The sequence below is a fragment of the Pithys albifrons genome, chromosome 2 (genome assembly GCF_047495875.1).
Source record: "Pithys albifrons albifrons isolate INPA30051 chromosome 2, PitAlb_v1, whole genome shotgun sequence".
Classification (NCBI taxonomy): domain Eukaryota; kingdom Metazoa; phylum Chordata; class Aves; order Passeriformes; family Thamnophilidae; genus Pithys; species Pithys albifrons.
In genome coordinates, this window is record NC_092459.1 from 39,057,772 (window position 1) to 39,072,447 (window position 14,676).

Consider the following 14,676-nt stretch of genomic DNA (forward strand, 5'->3'; position numbering starts at 1 on the left):
TGATATATTAGTAAATTTTTGGAAACTTGATTTTTAGTTTTTAAACAAAAAATTACTAACTGGTAGTGTTAGCATCTCGCCTCAATTTCTTGAATTATGTGATATTTATACTTAATAGTGAAAGACATAGGATCCTTGACATAGTGATTTCTAAATCTTGATTTCTTTGTGTTCTGACTAAGATGGCCTTTTGACCACTTACGAGATAAAATGAGGTCCGCTCTTCTGTCGTTCTATATACATACCATATTGCAACAGTGAGTGCTTGTAGATGAGATGCTTTTATTTCCAAGAGATTTTTGAAGTTTTACTATCAAATTCTGATTACTGAAAATGAGTAAAGAGTAGAAACTTTTCACAAGATCGCTACACAAGTTTTTAATTGTTTTTTTTCAAAAAACATTTTGGCTCATATGTGGGTTTTACCTCTGACTGAATTTTGGGCTTTGAACAGTTAGAATCCTCAATTTGAAAAGAAATGTGCTTGAGAGAGCATATTTTGAGGGGCATTCCTTCTAAGTCTGCAGAAATTCTGGGGACAAGAGACAACTCTGGGAGGTAGTTTCAAGAGAAGAAAATGAAGCAAAGATGAGTTTGACAGGTTAAACTAGGAGACCAGGAGATCTTTGAAACTCCTGGTTGTGGGTGATCCTGTGTGGATCAGCCACCCTGAATCTGCCTGATCTTTATAGAAGGGCAAATGTCCACTATAGGCCAGAAATGAGCTGCAGCAGTTTCTGGGCAGATGTTAGTCTGTGTTCTAGGTCATGGTCTTTTGCCATTTCCATCATTCATGGAGAATCTTTGTGCTCTTGACTACTGAGTAACCTGGCCAAGACTGGGATTGGAAAAATGTTTTGTCAAGATTTTATCAGATTTGTGGTTTAGTTTCACTTTTAACTGTGGATAAACTTGGACAGAGCAAAGATTTGACACTAAAGTTCATTGTCAGACCTGCAATATTTGGCTTCTTTTCTGGGGAAGGAGTTTTGCACAGATGAAGTACTTGAATTAGAATACCTTTTGTCCTTCATGCTATCAATGACAGCTAAGTCACTGAAAGGGCAGATACCTTGTGGGAACTGGGGTAGTAGTAAGGGTTCTATACACCCACATACATTGCTAAGTCTCTGAAATATGTCTCTCCTTTGTCTTGAGAAATGAAAGATGTGACTTCAAAAAGTGAGATTCCAATAGTGAATGCCATGCAAATTCCAGTCACACTGATTTGTGTTTGAAGCTGCTGACTTTGATATCAGCAGTTGGAGGTTTCTCTTTGATGAGAAAGCAATAAAATATTTAAACAGTTATGAGTGAAATATATCATAGGCTTCAGAACATCAATAATACTTGGGAATGCATGATTTTCCCCTAAGTTAGGTGACTACTCTGAACAGTTATGTAAATTAAGAATGTGTTCTGCCAAAATTTCTGTAGCAATATGCTGCAGCAGTTTAGAAGAGCTGTAATTATAGGGAATGAGCTTTGTAGGGGGATGAATATTGTAAATATTTTGATTCATCAGTACTTGAAGGTTATGGTTGTTCTGAAGACTGCCTTTTGCTGCAACCATCTGTCTTTATTTTCCCTGACAGGAACGATACATATAGTAGTGGGTTTTGACAGTATATATGTTGTAATTCTATACCTTAATTTACTGTTGTGTTTTTCCTGAATGCTGTGATTACTTAGAATGCATGTATTTTTCCCCTGATAGTCTAAACTTTAATGTCTTCAAATTTTCCAGCACCTTGTGCCTCCAGAATAGCCTTTTATTCTACTCATCAGTAAGAAACCTTTTGAAAAAGTTCTCAGCATCAGTAGCTTGCGTGACAGGGGCTTTTGTTTTGAAAGTATCATATCTCAGAGTGATTGAGGTCCATTTCTGCAATGTTGATAAGACTTGATTTCTGTCTTGTACATTTGGGAGTTTAAGTGAAAACAACATTTCTTAGATGAGTAAGAAATTTTGAAGAGGACATGAGCAAGCTTATGGCCTTATTATGTCTGAAACATTTTCCATCAGGTTTCACTTCAGGTTAAATAAAGGGCTACTGCCCTTTATAAGCTAAACTGTGCCTTTACCTGGCTTATCAAGACAGAACAGATAAAAACCTGTCATTTAAGAAATGTCATCAGGATGTATGATATATATGTTTCCAGGTTTAGTTTTTAAGTCCTCTGAAATTGATATTAATATTTTTTTCTAACAATAAGAAGAGTATGGCTCAAATAATATTTTTCCTGATCTAATACAGATTTTAAAATGATGTCTTTAAAGCAATAATAGATCATCATAAGGTTGTCCCTTTGAAGGGACATCTTCTGTGTTTTTCCTCTTTTCTGTGTTATACTTAGTTTTGAAAGCCCCCTTTCAGTCACTGACCTATATTTTAGTTGCATAAAACAACAAAATGAAGAACTGAGGTGATGTCTTCAGAACAGAACTGGGAGATTGACTTTAGTGAACTGTGGAGATCAAAATAGAGGTCTCAAGACATAAAGGCTGAACCAAAGAGCTGACTTCTTTAGTGGGGATGACAGTACCTGTTTTGTGGATTTGATATATTCCTTAGCTGAACTTCCTTTTTTTTCTTTTACTTTCTTTGCTTTCAGTAGAAAACTCAGGCAAACAAGAAGGGAACAGTACTCCTCTCTGGCAGGGTCTTAGTGCATTGGCGCTGCAGACAGCCCTGGAGAGTGTGCCATATGCCTGCTGTGCTGAGCTTCCCATCCTCAGTGAGGTCACATTAAAGTACACTCGGGATCTCTTGGGGTCTGTGGTGATTTTGCATACAAATGCAGCTGCTGTATTTGCTTGTTGGGGAAGTGCACCGGAAATTGAATGATGGCAATGCAACTATGGTCTTTTCTGTTTACTTTTCATGTATGAGCTCCCTCCTCCAAACGGAATCACAGAAGTGCAAAGTCATACATTTTGCTGAAAGGTAAATAGAAGGACTTGATGTGCTTTGCTTGCTCACTTAGGGAGAATAACTATGAATGGGGGTGGAACAGAAATAGGAAGTCATCATTAGAGAGAAAGTCAACTCCAAAATATTTCTGTAGCCAGGGCTGACTACCTAACACTGGAAGTTCTCCTGGATCACTGTGACTGGACCCTCAAGTATATATTAATCTTCTTTAATTATGTTTTTTCTTGTATTAGGTTTGTTCATTTTCTTAAAGACCTTTTGACCAGGTCCATTGTGTGTAATGGAGTCAGATTCCATGCTTCACATCTTTGGATGCGAAGGACAGCAGATGAGAACAAGTCATACACAAAACTAGTGTATTTTATACTCCTTGTCGCTGTTTGTATTTCCCCAGGATTCCAAATCTGGCATAGTGGAACTCTACTTTAAAGGTGGGAAAGCTGCTAGACTGTGTGAATTTACTGTCTTTACTAATTAGAAATAACTCTTGCACTGCTTACTTGCATTGACTTTAGTGGTGTTGCTGGATAAGTGAAGAGAATTAAGGCTCTAGGAAGTGAACCTTGTCAGTTGTAATTTGTGGCAGTTTAAGACATAAATACCTTCAGCTTTCCACCTCCCTCTGCTTGTATAGCAGAGCTGGAGGAGTAGAGCAAGTGTCTGCATTTTGTCTGGTTGTAGGCACTGTCATGGGATGTCAGTATGAGTTTGTACTGCAGTGCCAGTGGAATGGTGGTAATGCAGCTGTGCTCTGGGGCAGTAATTTATGGCAGAGCATGGGGCATAGAGGAGAAGGGGAATCAAAACCTCTTCAATGGCATAGGTTGCTTCAGTGAATTACATGTTATGTTTCTACGTTTTGTCCTACCACTGGCCTGTGTGCTGTGAATATTGAAAGTTGTTGTTGGAAAGCCAAGGAATGAATTTTTGTATGCCGTGTCTTTAGTTCCCGAGGTATTTATTGTTTGGCCTGGGTAGTGAGGGAGATTAGTGTGTGATCACCAAGTAGCCCATAGCAAACCAGACCGAGCCCTGAACACTAGAAAGGAAAAGGAAAAAAAGGTGGTAGTATAGCAGTGGTGATCTAAACGTGTAAGAGAGAAGGGTGGGATTTTGTCTTTTGTTTGTGAGGTTTTGTTATTGGTCGTTTCTTGTTTTGTTTTCTGAGCTAGTTGGTATAATCTGGGAAGAAGGAAAAAAGTGCAAGACTTTCAAAGTGAAATGTTTCTTTTGCTTAGTCCTGAAGAAGGCACAGAACCCTAAACACTTGTCTGTTTTCTAATTCACTTTCTGCTCCTAATTAAGGGTCAGAGATTAAAAATTATTTAAAATCTTAATTTTAGGCATTGTTCCTTGAAACAACAGTTTTTCTCCAGATAAAAGTTGTGTTTCAGGCTAAGGAGGGCTGGGGAAAGGTTGAAGAAAATCTTGAGCTTTAAATTCAGAATCTTCTGCTTAAATGGAAAAAGGTGCCCCTCTATCTTTTCTCAGTTAGGATTATTTTCCATATCTTTATCTCTGATACATTTGAAAAGTGTCAGAAGAAACAGACTGTTTCAGAAAATTCCATCTAATGGTTTTATGGCACTTTGTGCATCTTGTCTGGATAGATAGCTGACAACTAACTGCAAGTTGTAGATCAGTCTGTCCTTGTCTTTCTGTCATGTTTTGACATAAGATGTTCTGCAACAATACTGGCTTAGGTACTCATGATCCCTCTGCCCTCCTGCTGCAGCTTATTGCTCCTGTATTTTGTTGCCAGCACTGTCTGTGTAGGTGTACTGTGGCTTAGTTCACCAGAGTGTCTCTTAAAATAGAAAAACAAAACTAATAAAATAAACCACTCCCTTTCCTAAAAATTAAAAAGCAATCCCCACAGAAGTCTCTCTTACACTCCTAATCCAGGTCGGGCAAGAGAAGGAAGTATAGAAGCATTGCTGCTGAACTTGCACCCATTCTTTGTTGAAAGAAGAGGAAGTTGCTTTGCCCTGTAATGAATATACGCAGATGAAAGGCATGTTGACTGTAAGTGCTTAGTTTTCTTTTATACAATAGGGAGTAAAAGGTGTTAAATTAGTGGTTTTATTTACCAAATTCTTGCACTGAATTGTAGTAAGCAAATGTTTACAAAGCAGCTTGCAATAAATAGAAGGCTGTTTGGAAACAATGATCAGGTTTTGTGTAGGAGAGAGCAGTCATAACAAACTGGTTTTGTGAGAAACTGAAAACAAATAAAAGCTGCGTTGTTATTCAATGTTTACAAAGGCAGGAGAGACTATGAACGAAAGAAGCAAGTAATTTCCAAATACTGAAAAACATTGTGAACCTGGGATCAATTTCAGTAACATTTCATGTTCTTCTGTATTCAGTCTCTAGAAGATCTCAGGAAAAGAAAGGCAATGATTTTAACTAAACCAATCTCAGACAAGGGTGAAAATCTTCAAATACTGCATTCAATACTGCTGTGAGTCTTTTGTATCTCCCCAAGATATTTTCAAGAAAATTTCCTACCTGTTTCTGAGTGTTAACAATCTTGCAGTCACTTAGAATGTTGCAGTTAGCTAAAGAAAAGAACACTTTAAAATATTCCTAACAAAACTTTTCCTACAAGCTCATATTTCTGTAATTAATGAGATTATTACTACATGGAAGTTATTTTCCATATTATTTTGCATTCTTAGAATTTTTTCAGTCTAACATTACTATATAAAGTGATAGGTAGGCATTGCTCAAATAAGCAGAGCATTTCCACTTGTACAGCTGAAGGATGGAGTTATGGATTGTTGTTAAATGGCACCAAATCCCCAAATCAATATACCATTTTTACTTTATACTAGCATGTAGTTTTTGTGGTTGAGCAATCACTGAGTATCTCAGTAGCTGATGATTCATACTGAATCTTGCAACTTTTTTGTGGTTTTCATGCAAGTACATCAGTGTCCCAAAGAAGTGTCAGGCCTTAAAAGATAAAGGTAGACTTAGCCTAGAAATGGAGCTGATGAAGTGATAATAAAAATAATGACTAAAGATGAACCTTTTTTTAGTTGCTCCTTGTGTGTCTTCATCAGTCTTAGTGTTTCCATGGAGAATCTCTTGGGTTTAGGGTTCCACTGGAACCAAGTAGGCTGGAAGATGATATTAAAAACTCAAATGTTTTTGTGACTGTAATGGTAGGCAGACGAAATATAAGGTTTTCATAAGGGATGAAAACTTCCATATAAACAAATCATTAGGTCATACAAGTAGACTGTGCTGTGTAGAGGTACCCCCTTAGCTCTCAACAAATTACCAAAACATGAAGGAGAGTATTGTTTGTGTAATATTTTGTGTAACATGTTGAGAAACTACTGTATGTCTGCAGGTCTCTGCATTGGGCTGTATTGAATAAAGGGAAGGTAGTGATCCTTTAGGAGCTGCAGATTGGTAAATTCCAATCTGGATTCAGAAATTTTATTCTCTCTTTATGAGAAATACACTTCAATGACCTCATTTACATGATAGAAAATGGGGGAAATAATTGAGTCATAATAATATTGCTACATCAGATTTCAAATCCTCTCTGAAAAGGTCTGTTTTGCCAGTGGCACTTACTGAAGGAATTTCATAAATACCCAAGATAAATAGCTTTTATTTCTAGTTAGTCTGCAGTTTGTGCTCTTTCTCTTCTGGAAGTGCATGGGAAGAGCCTTTATTTGGTTATCTTGGAATTGATATAAATGCAGAGGTAAAAACTTACATTTGATTTTCAAATATAACCAAGAGTTGCTTGAGAGCAGGCTGTGAAGCCAAATTCTAGTGGTGATGGAACAGCTTCTGTCTGCTCACTGACTGGCAGTGCTGTCAGATCTATGAGTTAAAACACTGCAAGGTGGGGAAAGATCTTTCAGACCTATATTTGCATTATTTATTTTTTGGGGAACAGTTATCTCCTGATTAGGTAGAGATGACTGTAGTGTTGCCAGGTAAATGAATAAACCTGGCCAAAGCAAGAAGTCAGTCCTTTGTTTCGTTATAGTGACTAAGGTGACCTGGATGCAGTCCTACACTTCTTGGCTGCATTAGGTATGTTACTGTCCAAAGATGGAAAAGAAGCAGTGAGTCTGTGCTTAGAGTGATGGATCATGTACAGTACAACTGATTAGTTCATTGGCAGGGTGAGGAGCAGTCTGTCCTCTGTAAATTCTTTGATTCAGATCTGGCTTCTTGTGTGTTCCATTTGGTAAAGAGAAAACAAACGCAATTTAATTATCCTGTTAGTCCTTGGATCTGTCTGCAGTATCCTTACGCTTGGTCATTGAAGCAGATGGATGGGTGCTTCAGGCCATCTTTTTGCCAGTCAGCATTCCTTGGGCCAGTGTGTCTCTCTTCCCAGCTCAATATATTGATGAATAGCTTCCAGTTTTTATACCATTGGATGGCTTTTCATTTTAGCACTGTCAGTCTCAAGCATTCAGACTGCAAAAGTCAGTTCTCAGACATCAGTAATCACATAAATTCAGACATTTTCCATTAGAAGTCAACAGCCTGGTATTAGATGACTGAGAGAAGCTTGAAAACAATCTTCAAACCTCTGAAGTTTATTCACTTTTTTGTGAAGTGGCAACTTCAGGTACAGTTTGATTCTAGGACATACATTTGGTGACAGAGAAGGAAACCACCATGACTGCTTTATTTTGGGGGTTTTTTGTACCTTAAAATGTGTTTATTTTCTGATCACTGCTTAACTGTGATTGCAACAGAGCTATTCCCTAGTGTTAGGGTCTGAATTAGCATTTTCCTTTCTGAAACAGTCTGTATAAATTTTGATTTAGAAGGTCAGTTGATTTTAGTGGCAATGTTGTCCCATTGATTCTTCTAGAGATGTATTGACAGTGATATATTTAAATTTTATTATCTGATGTGGTCCAAATAAAGGAGCAACCTTGGTATCTTCCATGTGGGTTAGAGGCTGCAAATCTAAACTAATAAAAAAGTAACTGGAGTAAAGGAAAATGTGAATGTGTTGAGATACAGTATATGAAACAGAACAATATAGTAAAATACAGTAACTCACACTTCTCCCAAGCAAGTTAACTTTACTAAATGTTATGAAGTGTCTAGTATAAAATACTATTGTTTTGTTTGGCATATGCAGTTTAATTTGATCAGCGTTCCTTTGTGAAATGAATTGTCTCTTTTATGTCAGCAAATGTTGCTTTTGCTTGTTTAAGAGTTCATAGTAGCTGGAATCAAATGCTTTACCCTCAAACAGGAGTGATTATTAAGAAGTTAATCTCAGATCATGTTGGTACCAGCAATATTTAATATGTTCTAAATAATTAAAATTGCTAATGTGAGATCTTTTAGATAAAGTGCACAGTTAAGGCAATGAACAGCATAAGATCTAGTCAAATGAGTTGTTTCATGTAAATTGCTTTCCACTACCAAAAAATCCCAAACCAGCCAACATCTAAATGAAAGAAAAAAACCCTGTGTAAAACAAGTCTGCTGACTCTCTTCTTTGAACTTCTAAAAAAATTGTGGATATTTTAGACTGTTTCTTGACACCTCCCTTCCCTACCTGGTATGCCCCTTCTGCTTTGAGAGGCATTTTTATTTGCTGGATTGACACTGGGTATTAATGACAGGGGTCAATATCGGAACACTTTCTAGGTAGCTGGTCTGAAACTTCGAAGAACATCTGTGTTAGGAATGGAACATATTTTGAGCAAAGATTGAGAGAAAACAAGAGATCTCCTATTTCAGTAAAATAATACTAGTATAAAGTCTAAATGTCTTGTGCAAAGCCTTAAAAAAACCCTTCTGGATGAATCCCTGGAGAAGAAGAATCCACTACCATCAACTTGGACATGGCATTCAGCAGTTCTCCTGTGTAAGAGTTCAGGTGTCCTGATGTTTTTGTGTTCCCAACAGATGTGTGAACCACTGCTTCCTCTGGTGGGGAGTGGGAACTGTACTACTCCCAACTGTTCTAATGCTTCAAAAGCTCACACTTGAGCAAGTTGTACTCACAGGGAAGAGGGGGAAGGCCACAGTTCCCCTAGTATATCTGGTCCTTCATAGCTCTCTGGAGGTCAGTTGTCTGTTCCTATGGAAGAGTTTTCTCCTTTGTCTAGGTAAAGTTTGTACAGTCCTGTGTATATAGCAAAGCTCCTGCAGTTTTTTGTCTATGTGGTGTAAAAAATTCCTCTGACTTCTTCAATGCCACTGTTCCCATCCCAGATCAGGCTTATCTGTGTAATTTTCTAGCTAGGCTACTTAGGTTATAGTAGTAGCGTGACTGTGTAAACATGTTGCAGGTAGTGAATGTAAGGAATAGTGATCTTACAGCAATAAGATAGTGTATATGGTAGAAATTTTATTTTTCCCAAACAACAGGTGCTTTTCTTGTTCTGCAGAAGGCAGTGGAAAACAGAGTGAAGGGGTGCAGAGATGACTGTGAAGACTTCACTGCTTGTGGCTTTTGTGATTGCAGTGTGTAATAGAACTTGAAGATCGGCAACCCTCTCCATTCTCTCCCCTTCTTGCCCACGAACAGTGGCCAGAAATACATTTGTCTGTAAGTCTAATTTATTCTGGTCATCTAATTAGTTTTGATTTTCTCTTTCAAACTAGATTTCTTTAATGTTTAAATCAAATCTGTCTTTTTGTTATAGAAGTGTTTTAGTCATTCTGAGTTTGTTGTAAGGAAAAGGTTTAGATTAAATGGATTTACATCAGAGCTCTAGCTAACTTCAAGTCCTGTCCTAAACTAAACTTTAAAGTCAATTAGAATTGGATAGTATAAAAAGCTGCATATGAAAATTCCTTTTATACTTAAAGCAGCTTGCAGCCAAACAGTAGTACAGGCATCACTGTAATTCAAGAGTTTATGCTGGAATGGCATAAACCAGGCTTATATAAGTTAGGACATTATTTGTGTGGAAAAAGGGCCATAAAGGAGTGTGTATGTCTTCCTATTACTGTTATCCCTCACTGACTTTAACACAAACATAAAAGTCATATGAAAAGAATTTCACTTTGCTGCTTTTTTAAAAAATCGAACATTTATGTGTTAGAAGTAAAGGAATTGGGATACCTGTGCCTTTTCTTGTAGTAAAATGTTTGTAGGAAACTTCAGTTTTGGCATTGGAGCACATAGCTTTTTGCCTTTTCTGGCATTCTTAGCTTCATGGACCTGTAAGCTCTTAACACTATTTAAAAGGTAAACTAAAGAAAAAATCTGGAAGGGCTGTACTGACTGCATGGAACAGCAGCATAATTGCATCAATTAGCACTAAAATCTGCTGCTCAAGTAAACTTTAAAGGATTATGAGCTATAATCCAGTACAGTCTGTTGAAGGTGAAGGCAAATGTTCTGCAGATGTTTCTCCACAAAGAAAATGTCAAAGTTGGTGATCTTGATTTTTATTCTGAAATTTAGATGGAATGGGCTCTAACAGACATTGATTCTTTTAGTTGTTTTCTTCTAAATCTGATGGGTTTGTCATATGCACGTTTTAGTCCAGGATTTTCCCTGCCCTTGGCTCTTTGTCTTTCTTCTCTCTGTGCCTTCCCTCAGTATTCGCTCTGAGCATTCAGTTTTGTTCCTTCAGAGTAGAATTCTGTTCCTTATTGTGGGTTTAAATGATTGGATTTTTTTTTCTGTTCAGAAAATTTGGAATACAGGAAGATTCTGAGAGCCCTGTGCTGCCACTGACTTGACTGGAAATTTTAACTGTGTACGAAGTGTGTTTTAAATTAGCAGTGTATATGTTAAGGATTTCCAATTACATTGTAGAAAATTTTATTATTTTTTTAGTATTCATTAATAAATGGTTGACACCCCTTTTCCTCCCCACCTACCATTTCTGTGTACTTAGGAAGGACAAAACATGATAAATAGAGAAAAACACATTTATAAAACTGCTTAAGATGATTCCTGTCTTCAGATGTTCTTGCACAACTCTTGTGTTTGGTGTGGGCTTTCAAAAGCCTTGTTTGTTCTAATAACCTAGCACAGCCCATTCCAGGCTAGAGCTCAAAACTTGAGCATTCTTATCAACAGACCAGCACTACAATCTCTGGCGAGGTCTTAGCATGAGCCATCTAGCACTCTGACAAAACATTTCCAACTGCAGCTTGGGATTTAGTTGCTGACTTTTCCCAAGTATTTGTTTGGATGTGGCCATGTTATTTTGAAGGCCGCTAGACCAAATGAGGGCTGGTTAGCTGTATGGGTAAAAGGAGCCAGCACTAGTAGTGTTAAATTTGCTGATATTGAAGAAACTCTCCCTGTATCCTGATGATGCGTGTGAGTGAAATTATCTATGCTTCTAATGAAGAAGTTTTTAGAGTTTCTTTTGGCTTGTTAATGTAACTGAAAATTTTTGTGCTAATTAAATGCCCAAGAACATCATGAGGTTCAAAAAATCCAAGTGCAAAGTTTTGTAACTGGTTCAAGGCAATGAGTACAGACTGGGAGAAGAACTCAATGAGAGCAGCCATGCAGAGAAGGACTTAGAGGTTCTGGTAGATGAAAGCTGGACATGAGCTGGCAGTGTGTGCTCACAGACAGGAAAGTCAGCTGTTTCCCAGGCAGCATCAGAAGAGGCTGAGGGTGGCCAGGAGGTTCAGGAAGGTGATTCTTCCCCTCTACTCTGCCCTCGTGAGATCCCTCCTAGAATACTGTGTCTGGTTCTGGAGTCCTCAATGCGAGAAACAGTGAGTTATTAGAATAGATCCAGATGACAACCACAAAGATTGTCAGAGGGCTAGAGCACCTGTCCTACCAAGACAGGCTGAGAGAGTTGGGGTTGTTCAGCCTGGAGAAGAGACAACCTTGTTGCGGCCTTCCAGTACTTAAAGGGGCCTTATAAAAAGGAAGGAGAGGGACCTTACAGGAGCAGGGCTTACACATGGGTCCAGGGCTAATGGTTTTACAGGGTAGGTTTAAGTTGGATGTCAAGAAGAAATTCTTGACTCAGAGAATAGTGGGGCACTGGAACATGCTGTCCAGAGAAGTTGTGGATAATCCATCCCCAGAAGTGATCAAGGTGAGGCTGGATGGGCTTTGAGCCACGTGGTCTAGTGGAAAGTGTACCTGCCCATGGAATGAGAGTTGGAAACAGATGAACTTTAAGGTCCCTTCCAACCCAAACCATTCTATGGTTCTTGAACTATGAGGAAGGTCAGCTAAGCTAGTCCAGTGAATGATCTGGCCCATCCACTACCAGGGACAGCAGCAAGGCGGAATGCCTGTTCACTCAGCGTTGGCATACACATGCAATACTCAGATGAGTGTCCTGCAGGAGCTGCTGCTGTCCCTGTATTCACCTTGTTCAAACTAATGAGTGTGCCCAGCAAGTCCACAACTCAAATGGCTTTTGCGAAAAATATTGCTCTTCTGTCATTGTTACTGTCAGGTCAGAGACAAGCGTTAATCTGCAAGGTGACATTGGATGAGGCTTTCAGCAGCCTGATCTAATAGACCAGTCCCATGGGGGGGTTGTTGGAACTGGATGATCTTTAAGATCCCTTCCAACTCAAGCCATTTGTGACTCTATATGGAGTAAAATTGATAGTAATTTTAGTGATCAGTTACTGTATGTCTTGAATATTTTTTCAAAATGGAAACGCGGAGGTCAGTAACCTGTTGTGATGCTCTGGCATTTAGAGAACTGCTGTGTGGTTGTACTGTTATGTACAGAATTTTTTCTTTTTTTTGTTTTCTGATTCCTTATGTTGAAATCACCTGCTGGACACACAAGAAGTATTTTACTTTATTGTAATAATGCTGTGAGGAGTGGGGGAAAGACTCCTTGAAATAGTGTGGTCACTGTCCTGGAGGTATAGGTTATCTTGAAGTATAGTTCTGCCACCCTGTGGCTACTGAAGGCCATTCTTAGAAGGTACATGTTTACTTTGCTGGTAGTCACAGTCTTTTACTTTTTTAAACTTTAGGAATGCTATTTCGTAGTTGTGAAAGTTAAAAATCCAACGCTTATCTGAGTGAGGCCCTGCTCAAGTTGGTTTTGGAACTAGATGATCTTTAAAGTCCCTTCCAACTCAAACCATTCTGCAATTCTATGATTTTGCAACAAACATGACAAATTTTCTAGAAAAAAAGAAGGTTTAGATTTGAAGAACAGTGTTTTTTGTAGGTTTGTTTTATCCCATGAAAATGCAAGTGAAATTCCAAAAGAAAATTCAGTCACAAACTACTAGATTCAGCCTGTCTGTTTTATTTTTTCATGAGGTCTACAGGAAAAATCTTGAAAGCGTACTTTGGCACACTAACTGAAGATTTTGGTTTGTTCCAGAAGCAGAATACCTTAAAAGTAAAATGCCTGAGAGGTTTCATCCTGTCCCTTATAGTGACTGTCAACTCAATGTATGTATTAGATACTTTGCTTTGAAAGTGTTTTGAATATTTGTTGCCTAACTTTGAGAAATATGATGAGATAAATTCATAGAAAACAGAATAGTTTGAATTGCAAGAGGCCTTTGAAGGTCATCCACTCCCCTGCCATGATCTAGGATATGTTCAACCAGATCACAGTCAAGTCAGAAATACTGTTCTCCCAGCCACTTCTTAACGATGATAAATCAGTCAGCTATAAGTAATGGCCTGCTCCTTTCAGCATGTGAGTAATTAGTATTATAGTTTAAATGGTAGCAAAGTAAGCATTTCTGAAAAGCTAAGCTGATGGTTCATGATGGTATGTTAATACAATTGTATAAAACTTTCTTTTTTCAAAGGAAAAATGTGAAACATTAAACACACATCCTGGCAGCAAAGGTGTTCTTGAAAGTCATCAAAATCCAACTGTGTGGTTTCCATTTGAGTTAAATGATTGTATGTGGTTTTATCACGACAATGCAACACCTTCTTGCTCACATTGTAGTTTAGGTAAAACATGCCTCAGGTTACACAGAAGACCATGAACCTGGATTTTTATTTTATCTGAATGACTTTTCAGAAAAAATGTTCAGATTGCTGATATATTGAGGTTTGTAGGAGATATAAAGCCACAAAGGGTATACAAGGGTATAAAGACATAAAGATCTGGTTCTATTCACACAACCTTTACCTCCATGATTTCATTTTATATTTCTGGGATTTATGATCTTCATGATTCTGTGAAATCAGATGGTAATTTGGTAGTAATAGAAAATAAACTTCATTATTCTAATTCACTGTAGCTGGTGGCCTGAATATAGCAATGACTTTTCCAGTCTCACAGGAAAATAGTTTATAATTAATCTGAAGACTGTAAAAGTTTAAATTTTTTTTGTCAGTTTATTTTATTACTGATTTTGCTAAATTTTTACCAATTGTTTTGACTGTCTTCTCTTCTGTTTTCTGAAAGAAATCCAGGTTTCAATTTTTTTATTCTCTTAGTGTTGTAATTTTCATTAAGGGGTTTTATTCAGTACTATGAATGCTTTCTCTTGGAAGTCTCTATATTGAGGCACGAAATTAGATGAGTAACTTGTGGTTGAGCTGAGCTGTGGTTTCACCGACAGCATTGGGCAATGGCAAAGTTTTCCTCATAGTTGTGACATTCTTGAACACTTTCTATGGAAAGAGAAAAGTAATTCTCAAAGATGTCTAAAGTTCTGATCCCCCAAGACTGGAAGAAGTTACTTTGTTCAGATATGACATCAAGGTGGATTGCTTTGAACTTGGACAGTGGCTTGAAAGCCGATATGTTCTTTATTCTTATGCAAGTGTTTCAATATATATAATATTCTGTAT

General features: G+C 37.8%; 1 protein-coding gene across 2 annotated transcripts in view; it reads left to right on the plus strand.

Annotated features, from left to right (window-relative positions):
* Nucleotides 1-14,676, plus strand: part of KLHL32 (kelch like family member 32) — a 117,122-nt gene that overhangs the window by 3,418 nt on the left and 99,028 nt on the right. The window contains exon 1 of one of the 2 annotated variants that reach the window (XM_071547859.1): nt 4,910-4,961. The exons of the other annotated variant lie outside the window; for it this stretch is intronic. The gene's annotated coding sequence lies outside the window, so the exon portion shown is untranslated. Of the gene's footprint in view, nt 1-4,909; nt 4,962-14,676 lie in introns of those variants that run through there. 2 annotated transcript variants of the gene reach the window in all.